At 40.9% G+C, this 16460-nt stretch overlaps 1 long non-coding RNA gene across 4 annotated transcripts in view; it reads left to right on the top strand.

The window, feature by feature from the left end:
• LOC121345915 overlaps nt 1-16259 on the top strand; it is a 42864-nt gene extending 26605 nt beyond the window's left edge. For 3 of the 4 annotated variants that reach the window (XR_005954031.1, XR_005954030.1, XR_005954033.1), the window contains one exon: nt 4555-9218. This is a non-coding gene — a long non-coding RNA (uncharacterized LOC121345915). Of the gene's footprint in view, nt 1-4554; nt 9219-11251 lie in introns of those variants that run through there. The other variant, XR_005954032.1, reaches the window with a different exon arrangement.
• Nucleotides 16260-16460: the final 201 nt, after the last annotated feature.

Here is a 16460-nt window from a genome sequence, read left to right as displayed (position 1 = left end):
ATAAGGAAAGCTGCCCACTGAACAGAAGACAGCTGCCACACAGATGGCAAATAGAATTCAATTTGCTTGGTGATCCAGGGCAAACTGTAATTTCATTTTTTATAAAAACACCTTAATTTGCAGGATGTTTGTGGTCGAAGCGAGCAGCTTCTCACTCCCTCCAAAGGAGCAGCTTCTCCCTCCAAAGCCCATGTTCCTGAAAAAGCTCTCTGTTCTTTTTTAATGCTCAGATTCAAGCAGCCTGGCTTATTTGAGGCTCTCCCATGGTGTGCAGTAAGTTCCATCCAGCCTGTCCTGCAGAGGAAGCTGGAACCCCTTGCAGTCTGGCATTGCTGATGTACCTCAGAGTTTGTCATACAAGTGCCAAGATACTCTGAGCTGTGAGGATGTTCCCAGAGCTTTGTTTTTGTGGTTTATATCATGGGAAGCTATGGGAGGAAAATATCTCCATTTTCTGGCTGCCTGTCCATTATTTTTATTACAGGGAAAGGGAGTGTGATCTCAGCTCATGGGAGTGTTGCTGCCCCTGCTAGTGCATGTCGGGGCTGCAGAAGCCACAGAGATGCAACTGCAAATAGATAAGATTTAATAGAGCCTAATGAAGGACATTTTTGTCTGCTCAAATATACCTTAATGGACAATTTTAAGTATTTAAATGCACAAGTGGCAGCAGTAAATTTCATTCATCATTTTAAAGCAGGGATCTTTTCACTCCAGCTTCCTAAGCATAGACACAGTTTCAGGTAAAACTCAGTTTCATCTGGTAGGAATAAAAAGTAAATATACTATGCCTGGTCTCTGTCAAATGATTGGCTGTTCCTGAGCATGGAGTATTTGGAAATTGTTCCCAGTTGCTGGTTTTGTCACAGTGTCTTTGCTTGTTTGTGATTTGTATAATCAGAAAACAAACTGGAGAGGCGAGGGTAAACAAGTATTGTTTATCTCACACACTTTTACATCTACATTTCACATTTCTGTTACTTGGGTGATGAGATTTAGTCTCCATTTTTCTTTCTTTTGGAGTAGAATACATATCTGCAGAGGTGGAGGTTTTTCAAAAGCAGATCCATTGTAACCACAGGAAATCTATTAAAAAATACTTATAGGAAAAAAAAGATATGGCTGGAGAAAATGTCTGGGATCACTCTGAGATAAATGTTATGAGGTTTTCTATTTTACTGTCTTAGCAGGTTTTGTTAGTGTTACTTTATCTTTAAGTCATATGATTATATCAATTTAGCTTACTAAAATGGTAATAATAGATGCATAAATTCTAAATTCGTCAAACCATTTCTCCCAAGATTCAAAAGTGAGTCAAGAAGGCAATGACCTAAGACTACCTTTTTTTTTAAATAGGTTTCTTTTTGTTTTCCTGACATTTTTGTTTGAGATTTCACTAGAAGCAGTTCTCCCAGTTCTTGAAGAGCTCCAAATAACACATTTGTACTTCACAACATACCTGGATTATAGGGAAATGTGTTTCATGCTTGTCATACTCTTTGTCACCGTGTGCAGAGTCCCTGTCAGAATGGGAAAATACATCCTCACATCTGGATCCTCTGCTGTGAGCACAGGCTGTGCTTGATGGGAAGGAGAGGGTGGAAAGTTTGCCTGGAACTCCCTTTGGTGAGACCCTGCCTGATTGTATTGCTCAGTCATGGCCAGGTTGGAGACACATTTATGACCTCCAGACTGCATCTTGTTTTTTTAAATACTCAGGCAGTTCATATTTTATAGCTTTTCTTTTTCATTAACTTTCTTTCTGGAAACCCTTCCAGCTGTAAAAATGAACCAAATTCGGATTCCAGTCCTATTCTTTAGGTTCCCAGGATACCATCTTTACTAAAATCCAGGAAATGCACTCTGGAAAGGTTTGCCCTGATTCTTAGGGGCAAAGATCTCTTATGTAGACTGATTGTCAACTGCTTAGTAAGGACCTCTTTCTTCTACCACCTCCAGAATATTATTTGCTGTTTGCCCTTGGAGATGCTGCACCACTTGACTGTAATTCAAGTGTTGTACACAGGCTGGTTTCTCCTTCCAATACACACTTGCTAATTGTTCTATTCTTGGTATAGAAACAGGAAGGAAGCCTTTTAGTGTGACCCAACCTGATTTAAATATAAAAATAAAAGTATTTCACTAGTCACTGTCTAGAATTATTTCAGTTTTCTTCGCCCTGATGACGGTGACCAAAATCTTTGTCAAGACTTGCTTTTCTTTTCCCTTCTGATTAAAGCTGTATTTAAAACCCATGTTTAACACACCAGCATGTTCTGTATTTATAGCTATTAACTATGGCATCATTCCAAGTTCTATTTTAAGACAGCTTTTGTTCAGTGTTTGTGTGATGCTCCAATTTCTGTATCCTCCCAGTGCAATGGGGGCTTCTGTTCCTCTGCTATATCGCAAGTTTTATTTTAAGCTCCTTGTTAAAGCTCAGCAGATGTATATTTATCATCTGGGTGATTATCTGACATTGTTGAATAATTGCATCTTTTAATGTTTAGAAGTAAAGCTGCTCATCAGGCTTTTTGGTATTACCCTCCCTCTTGTTGGTCCTTTAAGAAACAATGCCTTGCTTCTCCAATTGTTTCTAGTACTTTGGTATTTGGGTTCTTTTATTTTTCATCTCAGGTTTCCCAGGAGATAAAGATGGCATATTTTTATCTAAAATATATTCCAGAAACTTGCTGATGAGGTTGTGGTATGTATGTTTGTGCCTTCACACAGGGACTATTTTTGAGCTAGAGGTTTCCAGATCAGCTTACAGAATAGACTCCAGATGGTCTGGAATCCTTCTTTAGTGATCTATAGCTAATCAAAGATTCAGCACAAACAATTCTGTTTTTAAAGCTGAGCACAGTCTTTCAGAAAAGCAGCATATTGATCTCTAGCTTTACTTTTCATAATTTCTTTTGCTTCATTACTTAGTGTTTTTCATTGCTGGTCCTCGCACTTATTTTGCTGTGTAGCTCAGGAGCTGTGAGGCACCTTGTGTCTTACATTTCAATCAATAAAGGAAATTAATAAGGCCTTTGTGGGCCATAGCTTTTTGATTTTTTGAATTACTGTGAAGGGAAGAAAATAAGGTTGTGCTCTGGTCTGTATTTGTAGCAGCCCCTACTTGCCAATTGATCTCACGGAACAAGGCAAAGGGAGGTGAAGTGGGTTGGGAGAACAGCTTTCCTTTGTTTTTGTGGGGCTGATTTGAGGTGAAATATAAATGAGCTGCATGCTGGCTTGGACTGAGCAGTGTTATTTTTGTGTCTGAGTGCAAACAGCACAGCACAGTTAGTGCAGAGACTATTCCTGGCCACCTGTAGTCAGAGAGACATATCAAGGAACAAACCCACCTCTAAGGAGAGCAGATTCTGCTCCTTCATGAACAGGATCAAACTGGGGCTCCCATGAGATTTTTCTGTCATGCATTCAAACCAGGATTAAGAGTTATCCATTGTTTATTAAATGGTGGGAATTATTAAATGCTGAGCATTATTCATTCCATTCTGGAAGCATTGTTGCAGGAATGTTTCCTTACCATTCTAGAGCTGAGGGGCCATGACACTGCATATTTTTACAGAGCAAAAATAGACAAATATCAGTTAAAGGTAACAAAAATGTTTTCTGCTTCTTATATACCCAAAGATTATCATTATTGTAAATCCCTGAACAAAGTTTGGCTCAGATTAACTCTAGATTTGATTCATTAAAACAGTTTCAGGCTTATTGGACAAAGTTAGGACCATGCTTATTAAATATTTTGCTGATTAAAGCCATCATATGTTATTGTTACATGTATATCTACTCAGTATTCAAGGTGATATAAATTGTATTTTGAAAGATACATACAAATTATCTTTAAAAAGCCTTAATATATGAAAAAATATATCCCTTATGAATGTGAAAATTAAATCATGGAGGGGTTTTACGTTTGTTTAATAAAACATTGGTTCTAGAGGCCTATGGGCCACTCTAGTGACAAATGAAGTTATCTATCAACACAGGCTCTCCTGGGATCTGATGCAAAAAGTCTTAAAGGCAGAGGGAGGCCTCTGGCCCTGGGAGTTCAGAGGTTGTGTGCTCTTCTGGCACTTCTTTCAGGTTTGAATGAGAGAGTGAATTTACTTCACTGGAAGAAAAGAGAAGTCTGAGAGTAACTGGAGGCAAATTCAGACATATATAGAGATATGTAGTGCTCTGTTTTTAGTATAAAAATAGTATACATATTATGTTTTAGTATAAGTGAATGCAATCTGGACTTCGTCAGGTTTCTGGACTTTTCAAGTTATGATATTGCAGTTGAGTTACTTTTCAATTAAAAATTTAATGTACTTAACATCTTAACACTCATTGGATGAGATCTGAAAATTTATGACCTTAGCCTACAGCATAATTTAGTCACTAGTCTCTGGAACAAATTCTGCTGTAAATAAAGCATTACAGTGTTATATTATGAAGGCAGAAAAACTTTTTGCTGTGGCACTGCATTACTGAAACTTAAATAATCCTTTTTTAAAAATTATTATTGAAATGGGTTTTCTCTCCACTCAGGAAATGTGTGAAGAACTTCCCACTGGATCACAGATACAGTCAGTAAAGGATCCTCTGGGGTATCAAGTGCTGGAAAAACACTGTGTACAGACAAGCAAGGCAGAGTTCTCAGTTGACCTCTGTGGGTGTCAGGAGCCAGTGCCCAGGATTTACTGCATCAAATACGTGGTAAACACAGAGGAAGAGCAGCACAATGTATTGGCTCAGGTGTAGTTGTCCGACTGCTTTGGGTTTAGGAACCAGAAAGGGGATTTGAGGGCAGGCAGAAGGGGGACATTTCTCTTTCTTTCCATAATGTCCACACATGTTAAGAAAAATGCAGTATTTTGTGGGGGAAAAAAAAATTTAAAAAAATCCCAGCAATTGAAGCATGTCTCCATCTCCAGGACCCAGAAAGGCCAGAGATGAAGTTAGGAGAGCTAGAACAACAGTTTTAAAATGAAATGGGGACAGATAAGATTCTCAGATTGCCTCAGAGAAGTCTGCTTCAATGTGCTGCATTGCATTTCCAGTCGAGACCTAATTTATTGTTCATATTGCTTGCAGAAATCAATCAGTATGTCTATGTTCAGGTAATAACTAGTTCCTAAATGAAGGCTTGCTTTTTATGTACATCTGCAGGTACACAAATATACTTTAGGTGTATGGTGAAAGCTGATGTCTCAACTCACAAATGGGATGCCTCCAGGGTTTATTTTTCACTTTTATGTGGAAAGGAGAATTACAAGAGATGTGGACAAGTGAATTAGGTAAATGCCTTCAAAAGGAAAGCAGCAGTACAGCAAGCTCTTCCATTAGAGCCTAAATTAATTTGGCTTTCCAGAAGCCTGTACTTGCACTGGACTTTAGTATCAGGTGGTCCACTTCTGCATCATGTTCATATTTCTACTATGTCTGTGTGCAAGGAAAAAGCCTTAGTATTAGATATGCAATGTGTAATGCGGATGAGTCTCATGAGGAAAAATAAGTTTACATTATATTGGTTAACGTGGTGGGTCTCAGGAGTTACTGGTGAGAATTGCAGACTGGGATATTTGTTAGTAAAACTTCCCTGCCTGTGGGTGCTGCACTATTGGTGTGTGAGCTGGGGTATTCCAGTAAACCTTAGTGAGCCTGAAAATCAGTAGCTCAGTGTGGTGTGATGTGTTTGCAATGAATCTTGTCATCTGTAAATCCCAGTTCCCTCTCCTAAAGGTCACAACTGCCTGGACTTGCTGGTGCACCTGCTATTACCATTCATTATTTCCATTGGCATTGAAAGAGGATACAAATCATGAAGGGTTTCCAAAATTAGACACAGTATTACAATTTCTCCCAGGTCCTTGAGTCTCTCCTATGAGTCATTTCTTTAGAGTACATTTCAGTTCACGTTAGTACAAATAGAGCCTGTGCTTGTGTCCCCTTCCTGATGAGATTTACAAACTGAATTAGGCACAAAGGCTGTATTTTCAGTCTGGGCACCTTCATCCCCTCAGGCCTGTTGTTGGGGGAGCAGTGGCTCTGCAGAACTCCCTCTGACAGAGCATCAAATACGTGCTTCTCACCCACAGTGGGGCTGAGCTCTTTTGCCTGAGCTGTAACTTCATCCCAGTGATTAGAATTATGTCCTCCTCACTTAGCAGAAGAAGGCTTAATCACCAGGAAATTCCACTCTTATGAAGTTGAATTGCCACCGAAAATCCCAACTTCTTCCCTACTTCAGTAGCCTTCAACTTTTAATATTGTTTCTGTTATTCTTCAAAACCTAAAGACAAAGTTGGCCTCCTCATGTAAATCCTGAGGTACTGCCTGGTGTGGCACTTGTGAAAGCACCACTGTTGTCATTCGTGTGTGGCTAGCAACTCATGGATAACAAATGCATTGTTTCAGTTGATATGTTCATTTGAATGATTATCAGCTTAAAGCTTGGTGATTATATAAAAAGTAAAAGGAGCATCACCAGTGCTGCTTTCCAGGTTAATATAGTTTGATTCTACAGAAAGTTTTTAAGAAGTTTCCTCCTTTGCCCACCACCCACAGGATTTTGTGGTATTATTCTGATTTGATTGTGGGATTTTTGGAGCATACTGGGCAAAATAAGATGTACACAATGGTCTCTATAATGTTGCTGATCGGGCAAGGCAAAAGCACTGTCACTGATGCATGGAAACACATTCCTGTTCTGCACTTGTAGTTGATACTTAAAGGATCACAGAGCTGTTTCCTGGAATGATTTGGGTTGGAAGGGACTTTAAAGGTCATCTAACACACTGCCCCCTTTCAGTAGCCCCATCCAAACTGGCCATGAATACTTCCAGAGATGGGGCATCCACGACCTCTCTGGACAACCTGTGCCAGTGTCTCACCACCCACACAGGGAAGAATTTCTTCCTAGTATCCAATCCACCCCTGCCCTCTTTCAGTTTGAAGCCATCCCTCCTAGTTCTACCACCACCTGCCCTTTTCAGAAGTCCCTCTCCAGTTCCCTGTAGCCCCTTGAAGTACCAGAAGGCATTACAAGGTTTCCCTGGAGCATTTTCTTGACCAGGCTGAACACCCCCAGCTCCTGGTGATGGTGTGGATGGGCTGCCAAGTCTCTCAGGGCCAGCAGTGAACATCAGGGAAATACTACTCTGGGGATATAAAAAGTGGCTTGTACAGGTAGCACCTGTGACCACACGGTCCTGAAGGAAGCATAAAACACCCTTCTGAGGTTTTTAGGGCAGGAGGCTGATCAGGATTTGAAGTATTTACGTAACCATTGGAAATAGGACAGTTTTCTCTGGGTGTCTTAAAAGCTGAAGCAGTATCTCTGATGTTCTAGGAAGTGCAACTCTACCCTCTATGCCCAGAACAAGGAGGCAGTGAAAGAACAGAGGGCACCAAAGGCTCTCCTATAAATGGATGTGGATATGAGTGTTACAACCAGAGCATAGCTGGGGCTGCCCAGGATCTCTGATGCAAAAGTTCTCCACTGAGTGTTCTTACCCTGCTGTACCCACTTGTCCAGAAACTTAGCAAAAATACAGCAATTTCACTCTGGTGAAGACTGAGAAGCATATGGCTGCTTTCCCAACAATATCCCTTCTGCAATTGTTAGGGGGAAAACCCAACAAATCCCAATGCTGTCTCTTTATGGTAGTTTCATATAACTTTATATTAATAATTCCTATTCTTCCCTAGGCATTAACACCTATTTGGCTTTTATGAGCCAAATAATTGAACATAAAAATGAGCTCAAGTTGCTGAACTTTGCTTGCCCTGGGCCTGACTTCACTGATTATCATTAGGCTGAATGTTTTCTGCTTCTGAGAATGTTAAATTACTTCTGAGCTTGCCCAAGCGACGCTCACTGGGATGACCCTGAGACTGCATTGTATGAAATGAACAGAACAAACAGCTTTAGCTGGTTCTTTTCCAGGTCTTGAGGAACCCCAAACTTTCAATAGTGCAGAGGTGCATTGATGGAGTACCCTGTTACAGATGCCCCAGTCTGAAATGGTAACACATCAATTACCTTACATCCTTTTGTATGGTCTGAAGTGCACGCTAAGTCACATTTCTTTTAAGAATGTGTTCCAGCAAATTACCTTGAAAATGTAAAACCTTGACCATGCAAAACCTCAGAGTTCCAGCATTTTTGTGGTGTTCGTTTGCTGATGGTTTTGTGGTGTTTTTTTCTAAATCTGGATCACCTTTCCCTTCCCTGCAGTTTAGAGCATAAATCAATCCTCAGTATTGGTGATAATCCTACAGTGAGAGGGGAGTTTTTGGAGGCAGCTCTAATCTTAAAAGCTAAACAAAGTAGGAAAGAGTTGTAATGAAAAAAATTACCCTTTAGCTGAGACCTTTTTATACTGGGCTTCAGCCTGGAGCACATTTTTATAGGCAAGTTATAAACCTGTTAAACAATGTCTCTTGTAAAGCAGAGCCAATGATCTATGACAGTTGAAAGCAGACTTTATGGTCTAAAACATCCCAGAAATTGTTTGAAATACTTAATGCATCCTTCAAACACAAAAATTCTACAGCTGTGTGAAGTTTTGCTGGCTGTTTGATTCCCTGGGGGATGTGTTTTGGGTGACTGATGACTATTTGTTAAGGTCAGCAAAAATTAATTCAGCTCATAAGAAACACATTTCTGGTGACAGACTCTGGAATCACCTTTAAAGAAGCATTGCTCTTTAAAACAAAAGAGGAATCTTTTATTGAAAATACACGCTAGTCACAAACCATCTTACTATCACATCACAGAAATTTTGGACTTGGAGAGGTCCTTGTCTGCCATGCAGCTCATATTCTTCCTTGTTCATCTGTCAGTTATATTTATTAGTGTTAATATAATTGTGTTTTTTATTTAAAAGCTTCTGATATTTCAATCACTGTTAATTTTTAATCACCGTTAATTAAAAAGTAGCTTGAACTAAATTGAATGTGCAAACCAAGGCCTCATTCTACTTTAGCTTAGACAGCTTCTTCCCTTGGGCAGATATCCCACCAAAAATCAGCTCAGATGTGCTGTGCTCAGCTCAAAAGCAGGTCAGCTTGAGCAGTGAGGGCAAACCTGTCACATTCACATTTTCTGAAAAATCCCTTCACCCAGGATTTTTCTCCTGGGAAGCTGAGAAGCCTCAGAGAAAAGGAAAACAATAATTATCTCATTTGCTTCTCCTGTGTTTTGCTCATGTGGAATGTGTTTGGAGATTGTTTACCCACAGGTGATTGTTTCATTGGATTCTGCTGTGAGCTGTTTTGACTCAATGGCCAATTGGGGCCGAGCTGTGTCAGACTCTGGAGAGAGTCATGAGTTTCATTATTATCTTCTTAGCCTTCTGTAAGTATCCTTTCTGCATTCTTTAGTATAGTATAGTTTAGTATTCTTTAATATAATATAGTATCATAAAATAACAAATTAGCCTTCTGAGAACATGAAGTCAGATTCATCATTCCTTCCTTCATCTGGGAGCCCGGCAAATACAACACAAACCCATATTCTGCCCTAGGAAAGCTGCTTTCCTGCTCCATAATGACCTTGACTGGCAAAGACTGGGAAGCCAAAATCTCATTTGTCTTTTAGCTGGGAAAAAAGAAAGGGCAGGGAACCTTTCCTGCCACTTGCCTACCCAAGACAGCAAGGAACATCGAGGACACGATTCTCCACTGAATTTGTTAGATTTGTGACATGAGGACAGGAGGGGATAGGACAGCTCCATACCAAAATCCATCTGGGTGCTGCCAGCCAGTGCCACCGTGGTCCTGCTGAAGGAGAGGAGCATTCCCTGTTGGAGCGTGGCTGGGAGCAGGGAGGGTGCAAGCCTGAGCCAACCCTTGGGCTATGACCCCTCACCGGGGTTATTTCAGCATGGGGTGAACAGGCCTGAAATTGTACATTTTGGCTTGATGCTGCTGTTCCTGTAAGGGGTTGCTCAGAGGCAGTGAGGGGAAGCAGGAGGAGGAGAGGTGTGGGCAGCACTGGTCAGCTCTCTTCCTTGGAAAATGCTGTCCCAAGAGATGGTGTCAGTAACAGACACGGATTCAGGCTGAGGTGGTGACAAAGAAGGGAATGATGCTGTCAGCTACTTTTAATAAAGCTTTTCTTCAGTGTTAGATTAGAGCTATGAAGCCACAAATGAGACTGCTGACTGACAGGGCTTTGCCTCCAAATGCAATATTCTTAAGGTGAGTTTTCAGTGGCATTCCCTACCTCAGGCTACTGGCAGATTAAGCAAGCCATCTCTATTGCTGTTGGCACTGATGCAGTATTGCTTCTTCCTCACATCTCTGTGCCTTGTCAGTAAAAGCTGTGATAATTCCCTTCCCAGTCACCAGAGAAGGCATCAGAGGCTGCTGAGTCACTTTTCCTGCTCTCAGGGACCAGGGTGTCACTCATGTACTGCTCTGGTGCCATGGAGGGCTGTCACAGGCTGTGCCTGGGTGCACACAGCTGAAACAGCAGAGGATAGTGGGCAAAAATCCATCTTTCCATCTGTACTCTTTACACAATGTATTAGCCAAATGCCCACAAGCCTGTGAATTTTGTTTTTAAAGTGCCCTTCATTCCACTTTGTGATAAATGAAGAGAAGCTTAAGTGGGGAGGATTTTTGAGCATTTTTAAAGAAGTTTCAGTGAGCAGTGGGGGAAAATGAGATCTTGACACAATCAATACCAAGGAACATTCTCTAGAAATTAAACAGAAAGGACTTGTGTGTGAAATGCCCAGCTCAAGCAGTACGAAAGGGACCTTAGGAAGAGGAAACAGCCCAAGATATATCCTTGCCCATGGCTGTTTCTCAAAGACTGAAGAGGATAACTCATGCTGGCTCACACCTGCCCTAATTCTAGCCCTGACATGAGGAACATATGGCAGTGTAGGAAAAATGGAAGTTTAGGTGTGAGATGGGGCTGTTGCTGGAATGCTCTGTTCCACAGCTGCTTCCCAGGGCCAGGAAAGGGGTGCTGGGAAGAAAAGTGTGAGCCTGTGCCAGAGTCTTGGGGGAAACGCAGCCTGAGGAGCTCAAAGGGAGTTTCAGAATCTCTTTTCTCCTGCTTGGTGTGGGTGCTGGGATACAAACAATTTCTTACCCAACTGTAACTGCAAACTGAGCTGCTTCAAGTGACAGCTGAAAGCTAATTTTGCTCATTTCTAGTGGCACAAAGAGTTTTCAAGACGGGTAACACGGATGGATAAATGTGTTATTTTTGTGCTCTGCTTTAAAGGTTTCCAGCTTCCCCTGTGTTCCAGCCTGCTGCAGTCACCAAAAAAACTTGGGAGAATGAATCTGTCATAAGGTGACATGACAGGCCCCTGGCATCTGTGTCTGAGCATTATTCTCCAAGAAAAAGAGAGTGCTTTAAAGAAGCCTTGTTCGTGGGGGGTAGCAGTCACTCCCTGCCAGCCTCCCTCTTACTTACAAAGACACCATCAGGGATGGTGGTGAGCCTGCTCGTCCATTTACCAGCATAACAGGAATTACTGCCTCTAATAAATATATTATTATGTGGCCATTAGCTATCGGTTATAAAACTGCTTAATGTCTGCATGATCACTTGTAAATGGATTTGGAAAGCAGCTAAATTGGTTATTTATTTCCCATACTGAACAGCATTATTTATTGGCTTGGCTCAGCAAGTTTGATTTTCAAGCTAAAATGAGATTTTAAGTTTGTGATGACCTAACCAGGGTGTAAGTCAATTCAGGAAAACTGTATTTTTCTGAACAAGTGTTGAATTTAATGATAAATATGATTCAAAAAATTACCTGGGTTTCTCTTTCCTTTCAAGTTCATTAACTAATTACTTTCAAATGTGCTCCTGAGACGAAAGTCTGAGAAACTAGGGGATTTAATACAAGTTACATTGAGATTCTGATTCCAAGAGGCCCTGTGAGTCAGCAGCTCCCTGCTTGGCAGATCATTTGCTGTAACAATGCTTCAAAATCTGCTGCTACAATATTTGAAAGACTGAAGCAAGTAAATAAGTTTAATTTCATGGGATGTAGTCTTCTCACTGAAGTTGATCCTATTTATCTCCCCTGTGTAAAAACTAATTTTTAGCTGGTTTTTTTTTTCTAACAAAGAAAGGCTGGAGGCGTAACCTTCTGACTGAGTTCTAACAAAGCAAGGCAAGGCAAGAAAAACACTGAGGCAAAGTCAGCAAGTGCCAGGGTGCAGTATTTGCTCCTCCAGTAATATTTAATGCATGTTAAAGACTTCATCCCATAAGCAGACATTGCACACAGGTAAGTTCCTAGGCCATCAGAAGAATAAAGAAAGAAGCACTTTAACACTTCTGAAATACATTGGATTGCTTTTAAATACAGGAGGCTGCTGACTTCCATGGCTGTAACAGGCACTTGGGAAGCTCTTGCATTTGTTTGCTCAGTAGTGAAAAGAAATTCCTGTGAAGCAGATCAGTATTATTTGATCAGTATTATTTGATCAGTATTTCTGGTGAGTACAGAGCTCAGACTTCTAATTAAATACTGCCTAAAAATATCTCCAGATTTTGGTAGGAGGGAGAGGGGGGCTGGAGCCACAGTGAAAAGGTGGCAGTGGCCACAGCTGAGCATATTAAAGCCCTACAAGATGTTCAGGGGAGATGCCAAAGCTAATGAAGGCCAGCATGGAAAAGGCTCTGCGGGACTCAAACAGGCTGTTGGGTGGATGTGCTGGCAGGGGGAAGCCACTTTCCCTTCCCTTCACGTTTTCCTGGGGTTTTTTGTCTCCTTGCTCCTGCCTTGCAGCAGGGCTGGGGCACAGACCTCACTGCAGCGAGCTCCTGGCGCTTCCAACAGGGACAGGGAAGACAAGCACTGCTTTTAAAACAAAAGCAGCCAGGAGAACAAAAGACCTGTGTTATGAGGCCAGTCCCGTGTGATTGGTGTCTTTTTATTTCCCCTGGGCTGCAGACAAGGTTGCAGAAGATGTGCCTGACTTGTTTGCAAAGGCACAGCTCCCTGGGAAGGATTTGAGGCTCTCCAGAGATTGCTGAACCTCTGAGAGTATTTGGTCTTTTGCTGGCTGCATTTGCCAGTATTTAGTGAAAGATGGAATACAGGTCTGCTGTTCCAGTTGTATAAACTTAGAACAATTAGCTTTTTACACAACAGAATTAGTTACAACCATCAAAAAAAAAATTATTTTAACTGTCTTTGTGTTGAAATCCACCCTCTACTTTCTTGAATGAAAACCTACTGTTACTTCCAATAAAAAACCCATATTTGTCTCAGTATTGAAGCAAACCTGGAGGAAAAAAAATGCATCAAAACCATGTTTTCAGGTAATTGAAACAGAATACTTGTCTAAAACTGAACTCTTCCCACCTCAGCATCTATCTTCAAAATGCTTGAATTATCCAATTTTAAGACCTTTTAAAGCCAGAATCTCAGCTACTTAGGCCATGACTGAGGTTTTGAGGTTTTTCTTATAAACTGTATTTTGCATTACAAACAAATGACTGACCATGAGGGAGAACTGAATTTCTGACAGGGAGACCTTTCCTCCCCTGCAGATGTTTCCAGGCTCAGGGCTGAGTGCAGCTGGCAGCTCTCCTTTCCCAGGATAACATCTCTCCTTTCACAGGATAACATCTCTCCTTTCCCAGCACAGCCTGCTCGCTCCATCTCACAGCACAGCCGAGTTAAGCAGCAAACGTCCTGTGAAACTTGCAAAAATGGGAAGGAAGAAGAAATTCTAGACAGAAATGGCAGGATATGCCAGAAACAGTATTTTGCAAAGGGGGAAAAAAAGGCAGGTGGTATGACATTGATGTATTTAGATGGAGTGGGAACAGTACTTAAGGAATCTTTCGGGAATTATACACATTGCCAGCATTTTATGTCTTGTACAAACAATTGCAGACATTAGAAATTTGCTTGATTCTATAAATATAAAAGCACTAAGTGATTGCAAAGAATATTGGTTTTGCTTTATGGGTGGAGATTCCTCGCTAGGTTCAGTGTATTGTAGTGCTGTTTTTAGCTCCTTTGTACTGGCTTCTTTCTCTTTTAAATTGAACAAAATGTAATAAAACCCACGTGGGTGCTCCCTGCAGAAGAAAGCAAGGGCATCCAACATTAATGCTGTGAGGCTCTGCCACCAGAATTCAAGGGCAGAGTCACTGTAGCTGGAAATCAGAGTGGTCAGATTTTCCATGGGCTCCTGACAGGAAAATGTAACATATGCTGTATATCAAAAGTACTTACATTTTCAATTCTGCATCACAGCTTGTTGCCTGTTATTTCCTTGTGGTTCACTGTTCAGGCTTGAGGAACATTTTTCTCGATTTACAGCTCTATTAAACTGATAAATCAATCACTTGTGCGAGGGGAGGCAGTTTGCTGACATTTGCTTTGCCAACACACTGCCACCCACAACAGCATTCGCAGGTCCTCAAGGATACGGTAAGAGGGAGGAAGCTTTCCCTGTAACTTAATTTTCAAAACATGAAACCTGATTCTGGTGCTCTGAGCAACTTCAATGAGAATATTTTTGAAGAGCTGTCACTTGCTAATCCAATATTTAACTTGTTTGTTTGGGGTTTTTTACATTGTTGTATAACAAAATAACTGCAGTATTGTTCAAGATGTAAAAGCCATCTTTTTTTTAAAAAATGACAGTCTTAGGCTTTTAAAATTTTAATTACCAAAAGGAAAGAAAATGGAAAACAAATATTTTGTGGAGCTACACGGAATATTTTTTACCAATGTTTAAATTGTCTGACAGCCATACTCTGGGATTTTTTTGTCTTTCCTTGAGTGCACACCTACCTCTGGAGCAAAAGTGTCAAGGCAATTCTGTTCAGAATTGTCTTGAGCCTTCTGTGTATGGTGCATAAGTTGCTCTGTTATGTGGCCATTGGTTTAAGCAGTGATAGACCTTTTTTTTTACTAAACGAGACAGTAGTGAGGTTACCTGAAAGCTGCAGGTGGAATTCACTGCACCATGCAACAGAGTTCCAGCCTTTAGTTATGAGCTGCAGAACAGTGCCAGGGTCTGAGAAAGGGGATGGGAAAGCAAAGTTCTTGTTGGAGCTTGGTTTCAAACAGGGGACAGTACAGATACAGCAGGACAGCACAGATACAGCAGGACCCCTTTTTGTTGTCTTCAACTGAACAAACGCAGCCAGATTCCTCCTGTTAACACAAGTGATTTTGCACAGTCAGGTAGAAAGAATCATATACACTGTGCTGTTTTCAGACTAGCAGTCTTCTCCTTAGGCAACAGAAATACATTTGGGGTTAAATTTTATTATTCTGAGCTAGTGGTTTTGTCAAAAACAGCTTATTAATACATATTGCCTCTTTGTTAAGATGATGAATTTATACAAGCTTTATTGAAGTTATTCTTCTTTTGTATGGGTGTAATTGATGGGAGAACTGGCTGAGTGTCTTGGAAAGAGGGAACGTGAAAAAATAAAATGAAGAAGCATGTACTCTGTCAGCAGTGTTCCTCATATAAATAAGTTTATGCTAATTTTATGTTTCATCATTTATCACAATGCCAGGATGAATCCTTTCATGCCTATATAGGATTTAAAAAAAATTTGTAAGAACTTTTGTTTAACTTTTGCAGTAGCACTGAAGGGATCAAGTCAACACAACGTGCATAACTATTTTCCTGGTTTTGCAGTGAGAGCCTTAGTTGTTGGTCTTTCATTTACATTTGCCACATAATTCTCTTCCCTAATATTTTCTTGTGTCATTCTCCTGGTGTTCATTCTTAGACAAATCTGCATCTTCAGGTGAGTGCTGTTTCCAGCAGTGCAGCTGGGATGTTGCAGAGGGCAAGCAGGAGCATCTCCTGGTGTCCAGGCACGTTGGGCTGTGTTGACTGCAGTTTCCTTCTCTAGGCAGCCGTTCAAGACACTGGTATGGTGCCTGTTTGATCTTTGTATGATGAAAGCAGATTCTGATAAAAATTTAGGTGTTTCCAGATGCATTCTGTATGTGCACACTGATGATTGAGAAAGATGGAAGAGAAGAAAAACAGCTCGAGGAGAAAAAGTTAAGTCTGGGTGGAATAACATGGTGTTTTGTACTGCTATACCTGTTAACAAGACTTGCTTGGCTTTCAGATCCAGCTCAATCATGTCCCTATTTAGAGAAACTCTTTTGGGGATAGCAGTAAAATTCCCAGCACTTTTGAAAAGCAGGAACATAAATAAAATTTTGTCTAACTTAGAGTAGCCAATTCTGAACAATAAAACAATCTGTACTGCCACAGTATTCTGAAGTATTTGTTCTCTGAACTTCTCTCTCTCTTGAAGAGATATGGATTTGATGGATGGACTGTTGTGGGGATGAGGAATTGGTTGGATGAATGCATCCAGAGGGAGATGGATGACAAAAAGTGTCCATCAGGGGTCTGTACTGGCACCAGTGTGTTTGACATCTTCATCAAGGACTCAGCCAGTGGGATCCAGGGCA

The sequence above is a fragment of the Onychostruthus taczanowskii genome, unplaced genomic scaffold, assembly GCF_017590055.1.
Source record: "Onychostruthus taczanowskii isolate IOZ18803 unplaced genomic scaffold, ASM1759005v1 scaffold76, whole genome shotgun sequence".
NCBI classification, from domain to species: Eukaryota; Metazoa; Chordata; class Aves; order Passeriformes; family Passeridae; genus Onychostruthus; species Onychostruthus taczanowskii.
This window is presented reverse-complemented; position numbering and strand designations above follow the sequence as displayed.